Here is a 14,744-nt window from a genome sequence, read left to right on the forward strand (position 1 = left end):
TCTACATCTCGTCGTTCTGTTGCTCTAATTAGAAGGCACATCCCGTTTGTTTGGCCTGCATCCATTCATCTCTCCTTCTATCTCTTTCTTTATATATATATTTTTTACCTTTCTATCTCTCACTCTCCATATTTCGCACTCTCTCTCTGTCTATCTGTCTGTCTGTCTTTGTCCCTCTTTTTCTCCTTATTCTGTCTTTCTCTCTCCATAACTCTCTCTCTTTCTTTCCTCTACCTTTTCCTGGTCTGTGTTTTTCTATCCCTCCAGCAGTGGTTCCTCTGTTTTGTGTTCTGTGCTCCCTTGGGTCCTTCCATCACAGGCTTTCTCCCTCTCTCCCCCTCCCTCTCTCCCCCTCCCTCTCTCCCCCTCCCCCAGTCTGTAAGGAGATGAGCGGAGCATTACAGGGATGGTAGTGGGGGGAGAGGAGGCAGAGCAATGTGTCCTTGACAAGGACACTCCAGGCCTTTCACCACAGTAGTGGACTAACGCCTTGCCAGAGAGGAACACGTGTGCACACCCACTCCGAGACACACACTTGGATACATTGTGCTTCACTAACAAACCTACACAGACGTTGACATATAAAGTCAGAAACACTGCACCGCACGCAAACGCACACACACACACAAAGGAACATTGCTCACGTTCGTCAAATATTCCTGATCCAACCCACTGCTTTCCCACTCATCACCTTCTCTCCTGCTGCTCCAGCCAGAGAGGAGCGTAAAGACACGTGCTGTTTTAATGAATCTGCTGGTAGAATGTCACAGCACTGAAAGTCAATTAAATCACACATATTGTTATAGATTCACTAAATCTCATTTGTCATTGCTTGCCAGCAATATCGAACTTGAGGAGTTTGCAATATTGGACTCCAATATCTTCTATATTTGGTGCTGAGGACCCACAGGGAATTCAAGCTTTGATCTAACACTGTTTTAAAAACATTAGTTAACTAATCCCCAAGCGTTTAAAGGAAAGATTCGCCCATTTTTTTAATGTTATATAGTTTTTGTGCGTCTCTGAGCGATGTTCTGTCGATTCCCGGGGTCATTTCATGTTTTTATGTGTATCTGAACTAATGCTGTTCAAGCAGGCAGTAATAGAGTCAATATGACAACGTTTTGCATCATGATATAACATTCAAAATGGGTGAGTCTTTCCTTTTAATAGTTGACTCTCGTGTGATTGTACTGACTAGAGCGAAAGCCTGCACACCCTATGAGTCCCCAGGACCAGAATTTTACAACACTGTTTTAGTGTGTGTTTTTTCCATCTCATTTGAGTGCACACTGAGCTCGAACCTGACATCAGAGAAGACCAAGTGGAGTTAATGTCTTTAGATGTGGTCTGGGGAAAGACAAAGTGAGAGCACAGCGAAGTGTCAGGAACATTGGCAGGGAATCATTATACTAGTTGACAGTGGCGATTTTAGCATGTAAATCTTGATGGGGCAAACTAAAAAAATAATTTTTTTTTTACATGCATGTCAGCAAACCCACTACACAACACAACTCTAAACAATACATCTAAATGCACTATAACGGTGACAAACGGTGCTCACACACTGTTAGGGCCTACATGAAGCTGTCCCAACAGCAGAGTCTCAGTAGCAGTCCCAACACCTTACCACTGCTACAGCCTTGTTTGGCAGCGAAACAGTTCATTCAGCCTCATTTACTGCCTTTAAAAAATAAAAACATCGCTGATATGGCTGATTTGCTTAAACAAATGTGGTTTCTCCTGACAATTGAGATGTACAACTTATGGCATAAGGGGACGACGAGCGGATAAGAGGAAATGCGTAATTTCAATTAAGACATTAATGAGCGAGCTAGGATGGACGTAGTCAATATAACTATTTGTTCAGGACTTTTGAAATGTAAAGCGACAGAATTCAGAACATGGGCCGTTCTTACAGTATTCTCCCTGTACACCAAGTCAGAACTGTAAGATAAATAAAGGGGAATATAAGCAGACAATGAAAGCTCTTACAATATTCAATCATTACATTTTTCTAAAACAGGCTATAGGCTACATGTGCACCACCAAGTCAGAACAGTGGGAGAAATTAGGTGGGGAAATGGGACCAAATTATTAGGGTGAGGCACATGGGCTAGTTGTAAGGACAGACGCTGGAGACGAGAAGCAAGTACAGGGAGTGAACATTTAATGACACACAGACAGGAACAGAATACAGACAGCGTCTGGATAGGGGAAAACAAAACGGCAATAATGCTGACATGGGGATGAAACAGAGGAAACAGACAGATATAGGGAAGGTAATCAAAACGTGAAGGAGTCCAGGTGAGTCCAATGAGTGCAGATGCAAGTAACGATGGTGACAGGTGTGCGTAATGAAGGGCAGCCTGGGAGGGCTGCGCCACCCGGGCCGAGGCATGGGTGCCGGACTAGCCGGCTGAGGCGTAGGAGCCCGACGAGCCGGCTGAGGCGTGGGAGCCCGACGAACCGGCTGAGGCTTGGGAGCCCGACAAGCCGGCTGAGGCGTGGGAGGAGCACGACGAGCCGGCTGAGGCGTGGGAGGAGCCCGACGAGCCGGCTGAGGCGTGGGAGGAGCCCGACGAGCCGGCTGAGGCGTGGGAGGAGCCCGACGAGCCGGCTGAGGTATGACGTGGGATGAGAGCCTGATGAGCCGGCTGAGGCATGGGAGCCCGAGGAGCTGGCTGAGGCATGACGTGGGATGGGCGCCTGCTGAGCCAACCGATGCAAGGAAACCTCTCGAGCCAGTTCCTACGGCAGCGGCACCCGGACCTGAAATCACCAACAAAACAAAAAACCTCCCTGATGCTTCAAATATTGGTGTCAGCATTCTGTAAGGACAGACGCTGGAGACGAAAATCAAGTATAGGGAGTGAACATTTAATGAAACACGGACAGAAACAGAATATAGTCAGCGTCTGGACAGAGGAAAATAACAATAATGCTGACACGGGGATGAAACCGAGGAGACAGACAGATATAGAGGAAGGCAATCAAAACGTGAAGTCCAGGTGAGTCCAATGAGCGCAGATGTGCATAATGAGGGTGACAGGTGTGCGTAATGAAGGGCAGCCTGGCGCCTCGAGCGCCAGAAAGGGGAAGTGAGAGCAGGCGTGACACTACTAACATCTTACTACACAACATACACTTAGTATTACTTTCTTAACTACAGTATACATATCTCCCTGGCATATTACATAATTTATGCAGCAGCATGCAAGACAGTTTTGGACCTTGTTGTGCTGTGCTCACTTGAACAGGAAGGTGGTGCGGCGGTCCTTCGTGGCCAAATTTAGACATCAAACTATGGTTCTTTCAAGACAACTGGGAACTCTGAAAAAATCAAGGTAGAATCATGATGACGTCAGTTATCTTCAGGTCGGAGCTCTAGAAAGAGGCCTCAGTTCCCGACTTGCAACTCCGAGTTGGATGACCGTTCAAAACGTTTTTTCCCAGTCGGAGCTCGTTTTTTTCCCCGAGTTCCAAGTTGTCTTGAATGAACTGAAATCAGATTTCCCAGTTCTGTTTCTCCAGTTGTTTTGAGTGCTGCAGAAGTCATGCTGGATTGACACCATGGCTAATGTTGAATGTTTATCCTTTTAAGCTTGGAAAAGAGACCCTTAAACCCAGACTTGGGACCACACACCCACTCCACGCAATAGCAGACTAGTGATTGCTTTGCAATGCTGGCAGTTAGCCACTGATTCCTTACAAACCATTCATTGTTGAATTGATTTGTTGAAAGTGATTTCCAACTTGTTGTGTAATGTTTGTCCAATGGCTGATGAGCACAGATACCTTTTATCTATAATTTCTCTTCATTACTTCTCTTTATATGACAAGGATGAAAAAGTTTTTGCCAGTCAATATTTCGACATGTTTTGCTAGAAAGGTGGGGCCCAAACAGGTGAGGCTCTGCTAGTTGATCTGGTTAGCAGGGTCTTGTCACCATTAGCGGGTATGTAGTAGAGGATTTTAGTGGTGTGTGTGTGTGAGGTGCAGTGTTTCTGACTTTATATATTAACGTCTGTGTAGGTTTGTTAGTGAAACACAATGTGTATGTGTGTGTGTGTCTATCGTGCGACCCTGCAGACTGCATGGCACTATTTCCCTTCTACATGCTGTATATATTCAGAGCCATATCCCTGTAATGCTTGGAGAAGATCTAATGTCAACTGTTATCGAGGTGTTGTGGTTGCAGGTTCACAGGTTCAGCCTTTTATTTTGGGGTGTTGCTGTAAGCCAACAAGTGCAAACAGTCAGTATATAAATAATATGTGTGAAATGCTTGAAAGTTTATGTGATATAACTTCTCTGGGATATGTGTGACGCTAACGTCCCACTTGGCCAAAAGCCAGAAAAAATGCAGCGCGCCAATTTCATATATATTACTATAAAAATCAATCTTTCATGAAATCACACATGAAAGACACCAAATTAAAGCTACACATGTTGTGAATCCAGCCAACATGTCTGATTTCAAAAAGGATTTACGGCGAAAGCACACCAAACGATTATGTTAGGTCAGTACATAGCCACAGAAAAACACAGCCATTTTCCCAGCCAAAAATAGGAGTCACAAAAAGCAGAAATAGAGATAAAATGAATCACTAACCTTTGATGATCTTCATCAGATGACACTCATAGGACATCATGTTACACAATTCATGTATGTTTTGTTTCGATAATGTGCATATTTATATCCAAAAATCATAGTTTACATTGGCGCCATGTTCAGAAATGCCTCCAAAATATCAGGAGAAATTGCAGAGAGCCACATCTAATAACAGGAATACTCATCATACACTTTGATGAAAGATACATGTTTTACATAGAATTAAAGATACACCTGTTCTTAATGCAACCGCTGTGTCAGATTTTAAAAAAACTTTACGGAAAAAGCACACCATGCAATAATCTGAGACGGCGCTCAGATATAACAACATTTCTCCGCCATGTTGGAGTTAACAGAAATACGAAATTACATCATAAATATTCCCTTACCTTTGATGATCTTCATCAGTATGCATTCCCAGGAATCCTAGTTCCACAATAAATTGTTGTTTTGTTCGATAATGTCCATTACTTATGTCCAAGTAGCTACTTTTGCTAGCACGTTTAGTGCACATGTACAAACGCTTGCGCAGATGCAGGCGAACTCGGACGAAAACTTCCAAAAGTTATATTACAGGTCGAATAAACTGGTCAAACTAAGTAGAGAATCAATCTTCAGGATGTTGTAATCATAACTATCCAATAACGTTCCAACCGGAGAATTCCTTTGTGTCTCTAGAAGTAATGGAAAGCAAGACGATATCATTTAGAATGCGCGTGACCAGGAACTGGCATTCTGCCAGACCACTGACTGAAACACCTCCCATCCGGCTCAACATCACTGTAGAGGCTTCATTCAACGTTCTACAGACTGTTGACATCTAGTGGAAGGCGTAGGAAGTGCAAACAGATCCATATCTTACAGGGATTTGAATAGGCAATGAGTTGAACATCGACCAGCCTCAGAATTCTCACTTCCTGTTTGGATTCTTTCTCAGGTTTTTGCCTGCCATGTGAGTTCTGTTATACTCACAGACATCATTCAAACAGTTTTAGAAACTTCAGAGTGTTTTCTATCCATACTAATAATAATATGCATATATTAGCATCTGGGACAGAGTAGGAGGCAGTTCACTATGGGCACGCTATTCATCCAAAAGTGAAAATGCTGCCCCCATTCACAAAGAAGATAAACAGAGAGGTCTACTTTCTTGGGAACCTGAATATTGACTGGTTTTCATCAAGCTTTCCGCTCAAGAGGAAGCTCCTTACTGTAACCAGTGCCTCTAATCTGGTTCAGGTTATTAATCAACCTACCAGGGTGTTTACAAACACTACAGGAACAAGATCATCCACATGTATCGATCACTTTTTTACTAATACTGTAGAACTTTGTTCTAAAGCTGTATCCGTACCCTATGGACGCAGTGATCACAATATAGTGGCTTTATCCAGGAAAGCCAAAGTTCCAACAGCTGATCCTAAAATACTGTATAAGAGATTTTTTGTTTGTTGTTGCTGTGACTCTTGTGTGGATGATGTTAAAAATATTTGTTGGTCTGATGTGATTAATGAGGAGCATCCAGACGCTGCACTTGATGCATTTATGAAATTGCTTCTTCCAATTATTGATGAACATGCACCTGTTAAGAAACTGACTGTTAGAACTGTTAAGGCTCCATGGATTGATGAGGAATTGAAAAACTGTATGGTTGAAAGAGATGGTACAAAAGGAGTGGCTAATAAGTCTGGCTGCACATCTGACTGGCTCACTTACTGCACATTGAGAAATGATGTGACTGAACTCAACAAAAAGAAGAAGAAACTGTATTATGAAGCCAAGATCAATGATATAAAGAATGATGGGGGGAAAAACGTTGGAGTACTTTAAATTATGGGCAGAAAGACAAATTCAACTCCATTTTCAACTCCATTTCATCCAATCAGATGGTTTATTCATCACGAAACCATTTGATGTTGCCAATTTTTGTATGATTATTTCATTGGCAAAGTGGGAAAACTTAGGCAGGAAATGCCAACAACAAACAGTGAGCAATTGTATTCATGCATAAAAAAACATATAATGAAAGAAAAGCATTGCAAGTTTGAATTTTGTAAAGTTAGTGTGGGAGTTGTGGTAAAATTGTTATCAATCAACAATGACAAACCTCCTGGCATTGACAACTTAAATGGAAAGCTACTGAGGATGGTAGCTGAATCTATAGCCACTCCTATCTGTCATATGTTTTATTTGAGCCTTTTGGAAAGTCTTTGTGCTCAGGCCTGAAGGGAAGCCAAAGTAATTCCGCTACCAAAGAGTGGTAAAGCAGCCTTTACTGGTTCTAACAGCAGACCTATATACTTGCTGCCAGCTCTTAGCAAACTGTTGGGAAAAATGGTGTTTGACCAAATACAATGCAATTTACATTTACATTTACATTTTAGTCATTTAGCAGACGCTCTTATCCAGAGCGACTTACAGTAGAGTGCATACATTTTATTACATTTTTTACATACTGAGACAAGGATATCCCTACCGGCCAAGAGCAGACGCTCTTATCCAGAGCGACTTACAGTAGAGTGCATACATTTTTATTACTTTTTTTTTTTTTTTTACATACTGAGACAAGGATATCCCTACCGGCCAAACCCTCCCTACCGGCCAAACCCTCCCTAACCCGGACGACGCTATGCCAATTGTGCGTCGCCCCACGGATCTCCCGGTTGCGGCCGGCTGCGACAGAGCCTGGGCGCGAACCCAGCCCAGCCTGGGCGCGAACCCAGAGACTCTGGTGGCGCAGCTAGCACTGCGATGCAGTGCCCTAGACCTCTGCGCCACCCGGCAATAATTCAATAAATACAATAATCTCTATAAACAAATTAACAACAGACTTTCAGCATGCTTATAGAGAAGGGCACTCAACATGTACTGCACTGACACAAATTACTGATGATTGGTTGAAAGAAATTGATAATAAGAAGATTGTGGGAGCTGTACTATTAGATTTTAGTGCAGCCTTTGATATTATTGACCATAACCTGTTGTTGTAAAAAACATATGTGTTATGGCTTTTCAACCTCTGCTGTATCATGGATTCAGAGCTATCTATCTAATAGAACTCAAAGGATTTTCTTTAATGGAAGCTTCTCTAATGTCAAACATGTAAAGTATGGTGTACCGCATGGCAGCTCTCTAGGCCCTCTACTCTTTTCTATTTTTGCTAATGACCTGCCACTGGCATTAAACAAAGCATGTGTGTCCATGTATGCTGATGATTCAACCATATACGCATCAGCAACCATAGCTAATGAAGTCACTGAAACCCTTAACAAAGAGTTGCAGTCTGTTTTGGAATGGGTGGCCAGTAATAAACTGGTCCTGAACATCTCTAAAACTAAGAGCATTGTACAAATCATTCCTTAAGTTCTAGACCTCAGACGAATCTGGTAATGAATGGTGTGGCTGTTGAACAAGTTGAGGAGACTAAACTACTTGGAGTTACTTTAGATTGTAAACTGTCATGGTCAAAACATATAGATTCAATGGTTGTAAAGATGGGGAGAGGTCTGTCTGTTATAAAGAGATGCTTTATAGACACCACACTCATAAAAGCAAGTTCTGCAGGCTCTAGTTTTGTCTAATCTTGATTATTGTCCAGTCGTGTGGTCCAGTGCTGCAAGGAAAGACATAGTTAAGCTGCAGCTGGCCCAGAACAGAGCAGCACGTTTTGCTCTTAATTGTAATCAGAGGGCTGATATAAATACTATGCATGCCAGTCTCTCTTGGCTAAGAGTTGAGGAGAGACTGACTGCATCACTTCTTCTTTTTATAAGAAACATCAATGTGTTGAAAATCCAAAATTGTTTGCATAGTCAACTTACACACAGCTCTGACACACACTTAACCCACCAGACATGCCACCAGGGGTCTTTTCACAGTCCCCAAATTCAGAACAAATTCAAGAAAGCGTACAGTATTATATAAAGCCCTAATTGCATGGAACTTCCTTCCATCTCATATTGCTCAAATAAACAGCAAACCTGGTTTAAAAAAACTGATAAAGCAACACCTCGCGGAACAACGCCTCTCCCCTATTTGACCTAGATAGTTTGTGTGTATGCATTGATATGTAAGCTACGTGTGCCTTTGACATTTTTTCTTGTCTATTGATGTTCTGTATTATGTCATTCTATATTATGTTTTATGTTTTGTGTGCACCCCAGTAAGAGTATCTGCTGCTTTCGCAACAGCTGATGGGGATCCTAATAAAATACCCCAAAAATAACACAATCTTCACTGAGTGATTCTGCTCCTCTCTGTCTCATCCTTCCATCTTATCTCTTCCAAGTAGCAATCGTTCACTCCAGTGTTTATGCCTACTGTGCATTTGGCTGTGCTTGGTGGCCTTAATGTTGCTTCGTAACAGCTGAGCAGTTGAAATGATGGGGAAGGAATGCTTCCTGGTTAGAGCCTCTGTCTCACTACTGTGTGTGTGTGTGTTTTGGTGGGTGTGTACACATGCACACGTGTGTGTGTGTGTGTGTGTGTGTGTGTGCGTATGTATGGGTCTGCATGTTTGTATGTGTGTGCTTCTATGCGAGTGTGTGCCCAAGTTTGATGGAGAGCTTATAGGTGGCAAGTGTAGGAGTGGGGCGGGTTGTGATTGGATGAAAAAATGACAAAAAAAACTCCAGAATCTCATTGTTTTCTCTTTGCACTTGGAGACTGCTGCAGACTTTGAGCTAGCCTTGAGAAGGAGGGACTGCAATGCTAATAATAAGGAGATGAATGTATGTTGTGGGAAAGTTCTCATTGAAACGTTGGTGCTGAGAGTAATTCCTCCTCCTTGGGGGGGCTGTGATGAACTTTGCTGCTGGAGCTGCGGGTTCCCTCCAGTACAACAGGGGGGGATGAATGAGAGAGAGAGACAGAGAGAGAGAGAGACATAGAGAGACATAGAGAGAGAGAGCGAGAGAGAGAGATAGCACATTGTCTACCCCCTGCTCCATCCATCAATTTCTTTGGTGACGCCCGCCTCTACATTTTCACACAAACCCCCTACACATACACACACACGCACTAAGGTTGGAGCCTGCTGCTGCATTTTGCCAGAACTGCCTACGCTGATGAAGAGGGATGAATCATGGCATGGAATGGCTCAGCACAGAATTACATGTGGTGGCTGTGCAGTGTGAACATGCAGTTCATCTGATTTTAGACATTTTAGACATTTTTTTATACTGAATGTTATCAGATGTTCAACCAAAACATAATATTAGATAAAGGGAACCTGAGATTACAAATACCCACCAAAAATACTTATTTTATTTATTTAATTAACAAAAGTTATGCAACACCCAATTCCCTTTTGTGAAAAAGTAATTGCCCCCGTACACTCAATAACTGGTTGTGCCATCTTTAGCTGCATTGACTGCAACCAAATGCTTCCTGTAGTTGTTGATCAGTCTCTCACATCGCTGTGGAGGAATTTTGTCCCACTCTTGCATGAAGAACTGCTTTAAATCAGCAACATTTGCGGGTTTTCAAGCTTGAACTGCACATTTCAAGTCCTGCCACAACATCTCCATTGGGATTAGGTCTGAACTAAGACTAGGCCATTCTAAAAATTTAAATGTGTTGCTCATTTTCATGTCCCAGCTGAGCTTTAGCTTCAGCTCGCAGATGAATGGACTGACATTCTCTTGTAGAATTATCTGATACAGAGGAGAATTCATGGTTCCTTCTATTAAGGCAAGTCGTCCACGTCCTGAGGCAGCAAAGCATCCCCAAACCATGACACTACCACAACCATGCTTGACCGCTGGTATGAGGTTCTTACTGTGGAATACAGTGTTCGGTTTTCGCCAGACATAATGGGACCCATCTCATCCAAAAAGTTGACTCAAGTTTGCCAAAAAGCACCTGGATGATCATCAAGACTCTTGAAAGAATGTTCTATGGACAGATTAGTCAAAAGTATAACTTTTTGGATGACGTGGGTCCCATTACATACCCTCTACACAGTACTTTTTTGAAGCACCTTTTGCAGCAATGACAGTATGACGCTAAAAGCTTGGCACACCTGTATTTGGGGAGTTTCTCCCATTCTTCTCTTTAAATCCACTCAAGCTCTGTCAGGTTGGATGGGGAGCGTTGCTGAACAGCTATTTTCAGGTCTCTCCAGAGATGTTAGATCGGGATCAAGTCCGGGCTCTGGCTGGGTCACTCAAGGACATTCAGAGACTTGTCACAAAGCCACTCCTGCGTTGTCTTGGCTGTGTGCTTAGGGTCGTTGTCCAGTTGGAAGGTGAACCTTCACCCCAGTCCGAGGTCCTGAGCACTCTGGAGCAGGTTTTCATCAATGATCTCTCTGTACTTTGCTCTGTTCATCTTTCCTTCGATCCTGACGAGTCTCCCAGTCCTTGCCGCTGAAAAACATCCCCACAGCATGATGCTGCCTCCACCATGCTTCACCGTAGGGATGGTATTGGCCAGGTGATGAGCGGTGTCTGGTTTCCTCCAGACGTGCTGCTTGGCATTCAGACCAAAGAGTTCAATCTTGGTTTCATCAGAACAGAAAATATTTTTTCTCATGGTCTGAGAGTCCTTTAAGTGCCTTTTGGAAAACTCCAAGCAGGCTGTCATGTGTCTTTTTCTGAGGACAGGCTTCCGTCTAGCCACTCCACCATAAAGGCCTTGTTGGTGGAGTGCTGCAGAGATGGTTGTCCTTCTGGAAGGTTCTCCCATCTCCACAGAAGAACTCTGGAGCGCAGTCAGTGTGACCATCGGGTTCTTGGTCACCTCCCTGACCAAGGCCCTTCTCCCCCGATTGCTCAGTTTGGCCGGGTGGCCATCTCTAGGAAGAGTCTTGGTGGTTCCAAGCTTCTTCCATTTGAGAATGGAGGCCTCTGTGTTCTTGGGGACCTTCAATGCTGCAGAAATGTTTTGGTACCCTTCCCCAGAACTGTGCCTCAACACAATCTTGTCTCTGAGCTCTACAGACAATTCCTTCGACCTCATGGCTTGGTGTTTGCTCTGACATGTCACAGTGATGTACTTGGCCGTACTCACCACCCTCTGTAGCGCCTTGCGGTCGGGTGCCTTGCAGTTGCAATACCAAGTGGGGATGCAGCCAGTGAAAATGCTCTGAATGGTGCAGCTGTAGAACCTGTTGAGGATCTGAGGGCCCATGCTAAATCTGTTCACCCTCCTGAGGGGGAAGAGGAGCTGTTGTGCCCTCTTCAGAACTGTATGGGTGTGTGTGGACCATGTTAATTCCTTAGTGATTTGGACACAGAGGAACTTTAAGCTCTCGATCCGCTCCACTATAGCCACTTCGATGGTGGATGGAGGCATGATCGCCCCTTCATTTCCTGTAGTCCACTATCAGTCATTTTGTCTTACTGACATTGAGGGAGAGTTTGTTTTCCTGGCACCACACTGCCAGGTCTCTGACCTCCTTGCTATAGGCTGCCTCATCGTCGTCGATAATCAGTCCTACCACCGTCGTGTCATCAACAAACTTAATGATGGTGTTTGAGTTGTGCATGGTCATTCAGTCATGGATGAACAGGGAGTACAGGAGGGGACAACACCCACCCCTAAGGGGCCCCTGTGTTGATGGTCAGCGTGGTGGATGTGTTGTTACCTACCCTCACCACCTGGGGGGCGGCACGTCAGGAAATCCAGGATCCAGTTGCAGAGGGAGGTGTTCAGTCCCAGGGTCCTGAGCTTAGTGATGAGCTTGGAGGGGACTATGACTACAGCGCAGCATTCAAAACCAATGAACAGCATTCTTACATTGGTATTCCTTTTGTCCAGGTGGGTGAGGGCAATGTTGAGTGCAATAGAGATTGCATCATCTGTGGATGTGTTGGGGAAGAATGCGAATTGGAATGGGTCCAGGGTGTCTGTGATAATGGTATTAATGTGAGCCATGACTAGCCTTTCAACGCATTTCATGGCTATAGATGTGAGTGCTTTGAGGCAATAATCATTTAGGCAGGTTACCTTGACATTCTTGGGCACGAGAACTATGGTGATCTGTTTGAAACAAGTTGGTATTACAGACCGGGTCAAGGAAATGTTGAAAATGTCAGTGAAGACACTTGCCAGCTGCTACGTGCAAGCTATGAGTATGTGTCCTGGTATTCTTTCTGGCCCTGTGGCGTGGCGAATGTTAACCTGTTTAAAGGTCTTACTCATATTTGCTATGGAGAACAAGATCACACAGTTGTCCGTAACACCTGGTGCTCTCATGCATGGTTAAGTGTTGCTCGACTCAAAGTGAGCATAGAAGGCATTTAGCTCGTCTGGTAGGCTCGTGTCTCCGTGCAGCTCACGGCTGGGTTTCCCTTTGTAATCCTTGATATTTTGCAAGCCCTGCCACATCTGTCGAGCATCAGAGCCGGTGAAGTATAATTCGATCTTAGTCCTGTATCAACACTTTGCCTGTTCAATGACCCTTTAATCAGTACTTTGTTGAAGCACCTTCGGCAGCGATTACAGCCTCGAGTCTTCCTGGGTATGACGATACAAGCTTGGCACACCTGTATTTGGGGAGTTTCTCCCATTCTTCTATGCATATCCTCTCAAGCTCTGTCAGGTTGGATGTGGAGCTTTGCTGCACAGCTATTTTCAGGTCACCTTAGGGATGGTGCCCGGTTTTCTCCAGATGTGACACTTGGCATTCAGGCCAAAGATTTCAATCTTGGTTTCATCAGACCAGAGAACTCTAGATCTCTGTCAGAGTGACCTCCTTGATCAAGGCCATTCTCCCCGATTGCTCAGTTTGGCTGTGAGGCCAGCTCTAAGAAGAGTCTTGGTGGTTCCAAACTTCTTCCATTTAAGAATGATGGAGGCCACTGTGTTCTTGGGGACCTTCAATGCTGCATAAATTTTTGGTACCCTTCCCCAGATCTGTGCCTCAACACAATCCTGTCTCTGAGCTCGATGGATAATTCCTTCGATCTCATGGCTTGATTTTTGGTCTGACATGCACTGTCAACTGTGGGACCTTATATAGACAGCTGTGGGCTTTTCCAAATCATGTCCAATCAATTAAAATGTATCACAGGTGGACTCCAATCAAGCTATAGAAACATCTCAAGGATGATCAATGAAAACAGGATGCACCTGAGCTGAATTTAATTTCGAGTCTCATAGCAAAGGGCCTGAATACTTATGTAAATAAGATATCTCTGTTTTTTATTTTTAATAAATTTGCCAAACATTCTAAAATACATTTTTTGCTTTATCATTATGGGGTATTGTGTGCAGATTTGAGGATTTTTTACAAAGTGTATCCATTTTAGAATAAGGCTGTAACGTAACAACATTTTGAAAAAGTCAAGGGGTCTGAATACCTTCCGAAGGCATTGTAGCTGTATCTTGACATTGGACTTTCGAGCTCTTAAATCATCTGACAAACATTGATTGTGAAGTGAACTATCTTTAACATGGGGAATTGGGTATTTGGAGGATCTATCCTGAAGTATGTGGTAGGCTACTTTGCTTAAAGTCAGGTCATAACATGTGTGAAATGCTTGATAATATATGTGATATCAACAGAGAGGTACACTGACGCTCCAGAAACTCAACTAGTCTAATGAAGGCGAGTTTTATTGCTTCTTTAATCAGAACAACCGTTTTCAGCTGCCCTAACATAATTGCAAAAGGGTTTTCTAATGATCAATTAGCCTTTTAAAATGATCAAATTGGATTAGCTAACACAACGTGCCATTGGAACACAGGAGTGATGGTTGCTGATAATGGGCCTCTGTACGCCTATGTAGATATTCCATAAAAAATCAGCCGTTTCCAGCTACAATAGTCATTTACAACATTAGCAATGTCTACACTGTATTTCTGATCAATTTTATGTTATTTTAATGGACAACAAAATTGATTTTCTTTCAAAAACAAGGACATTTCTAAGTGACCCTAAACTTTTGAACGTTTTTTCTGGGTGATTTAAATATTGACTGGCTTTCATCAAGCTGCCCATGCAAGAAAAAGCTTCAAACTGTAACCAGTGCCTTCAACCTGGTTCAGATGATCAATAAACCTACCAGGGTATTTACAAACAGCACAGGAATGAAATCATCAACATGTATTGATCTCATCTTTACTAATGCTGCAGAAAGGTGCTTGAAAGCAGTATCCAGATCCATCGGATGTAGTGATCACA

At 43.4% G+C, this 14,744-nt stretch overlaps 1 protein-coding gene across 2 annotated transcripts in view; it reads left to right on the forward strand.

The window, feature by feature from the left end:
* The window catches only part of LOC139581025 (TANK-binding kinase 1-binding protein 1-like), a 114,825-nt gene that overhangs the window by 27,455 nt on the left and 72,626 nt on the right, over nt 1-14,744 (forward strand). The gene's annotated exons all lie outside the window — the stretch shown is intronic.

This window comes from Salvelinus alpinus, chromosome 7 (assembly GCF_045679555.1).
Source record: "Salvelinus alpinus chromosome 7, SLU_Salpinus.1, whole genome shotgun sequence".
Classification (NCBI taxonomy): Eukaryota; Metazoa; Chordata; class Actinopteri; order Salmoniformes; family Salmonidae; genus Salvelinus; species Salvelinus alpinus.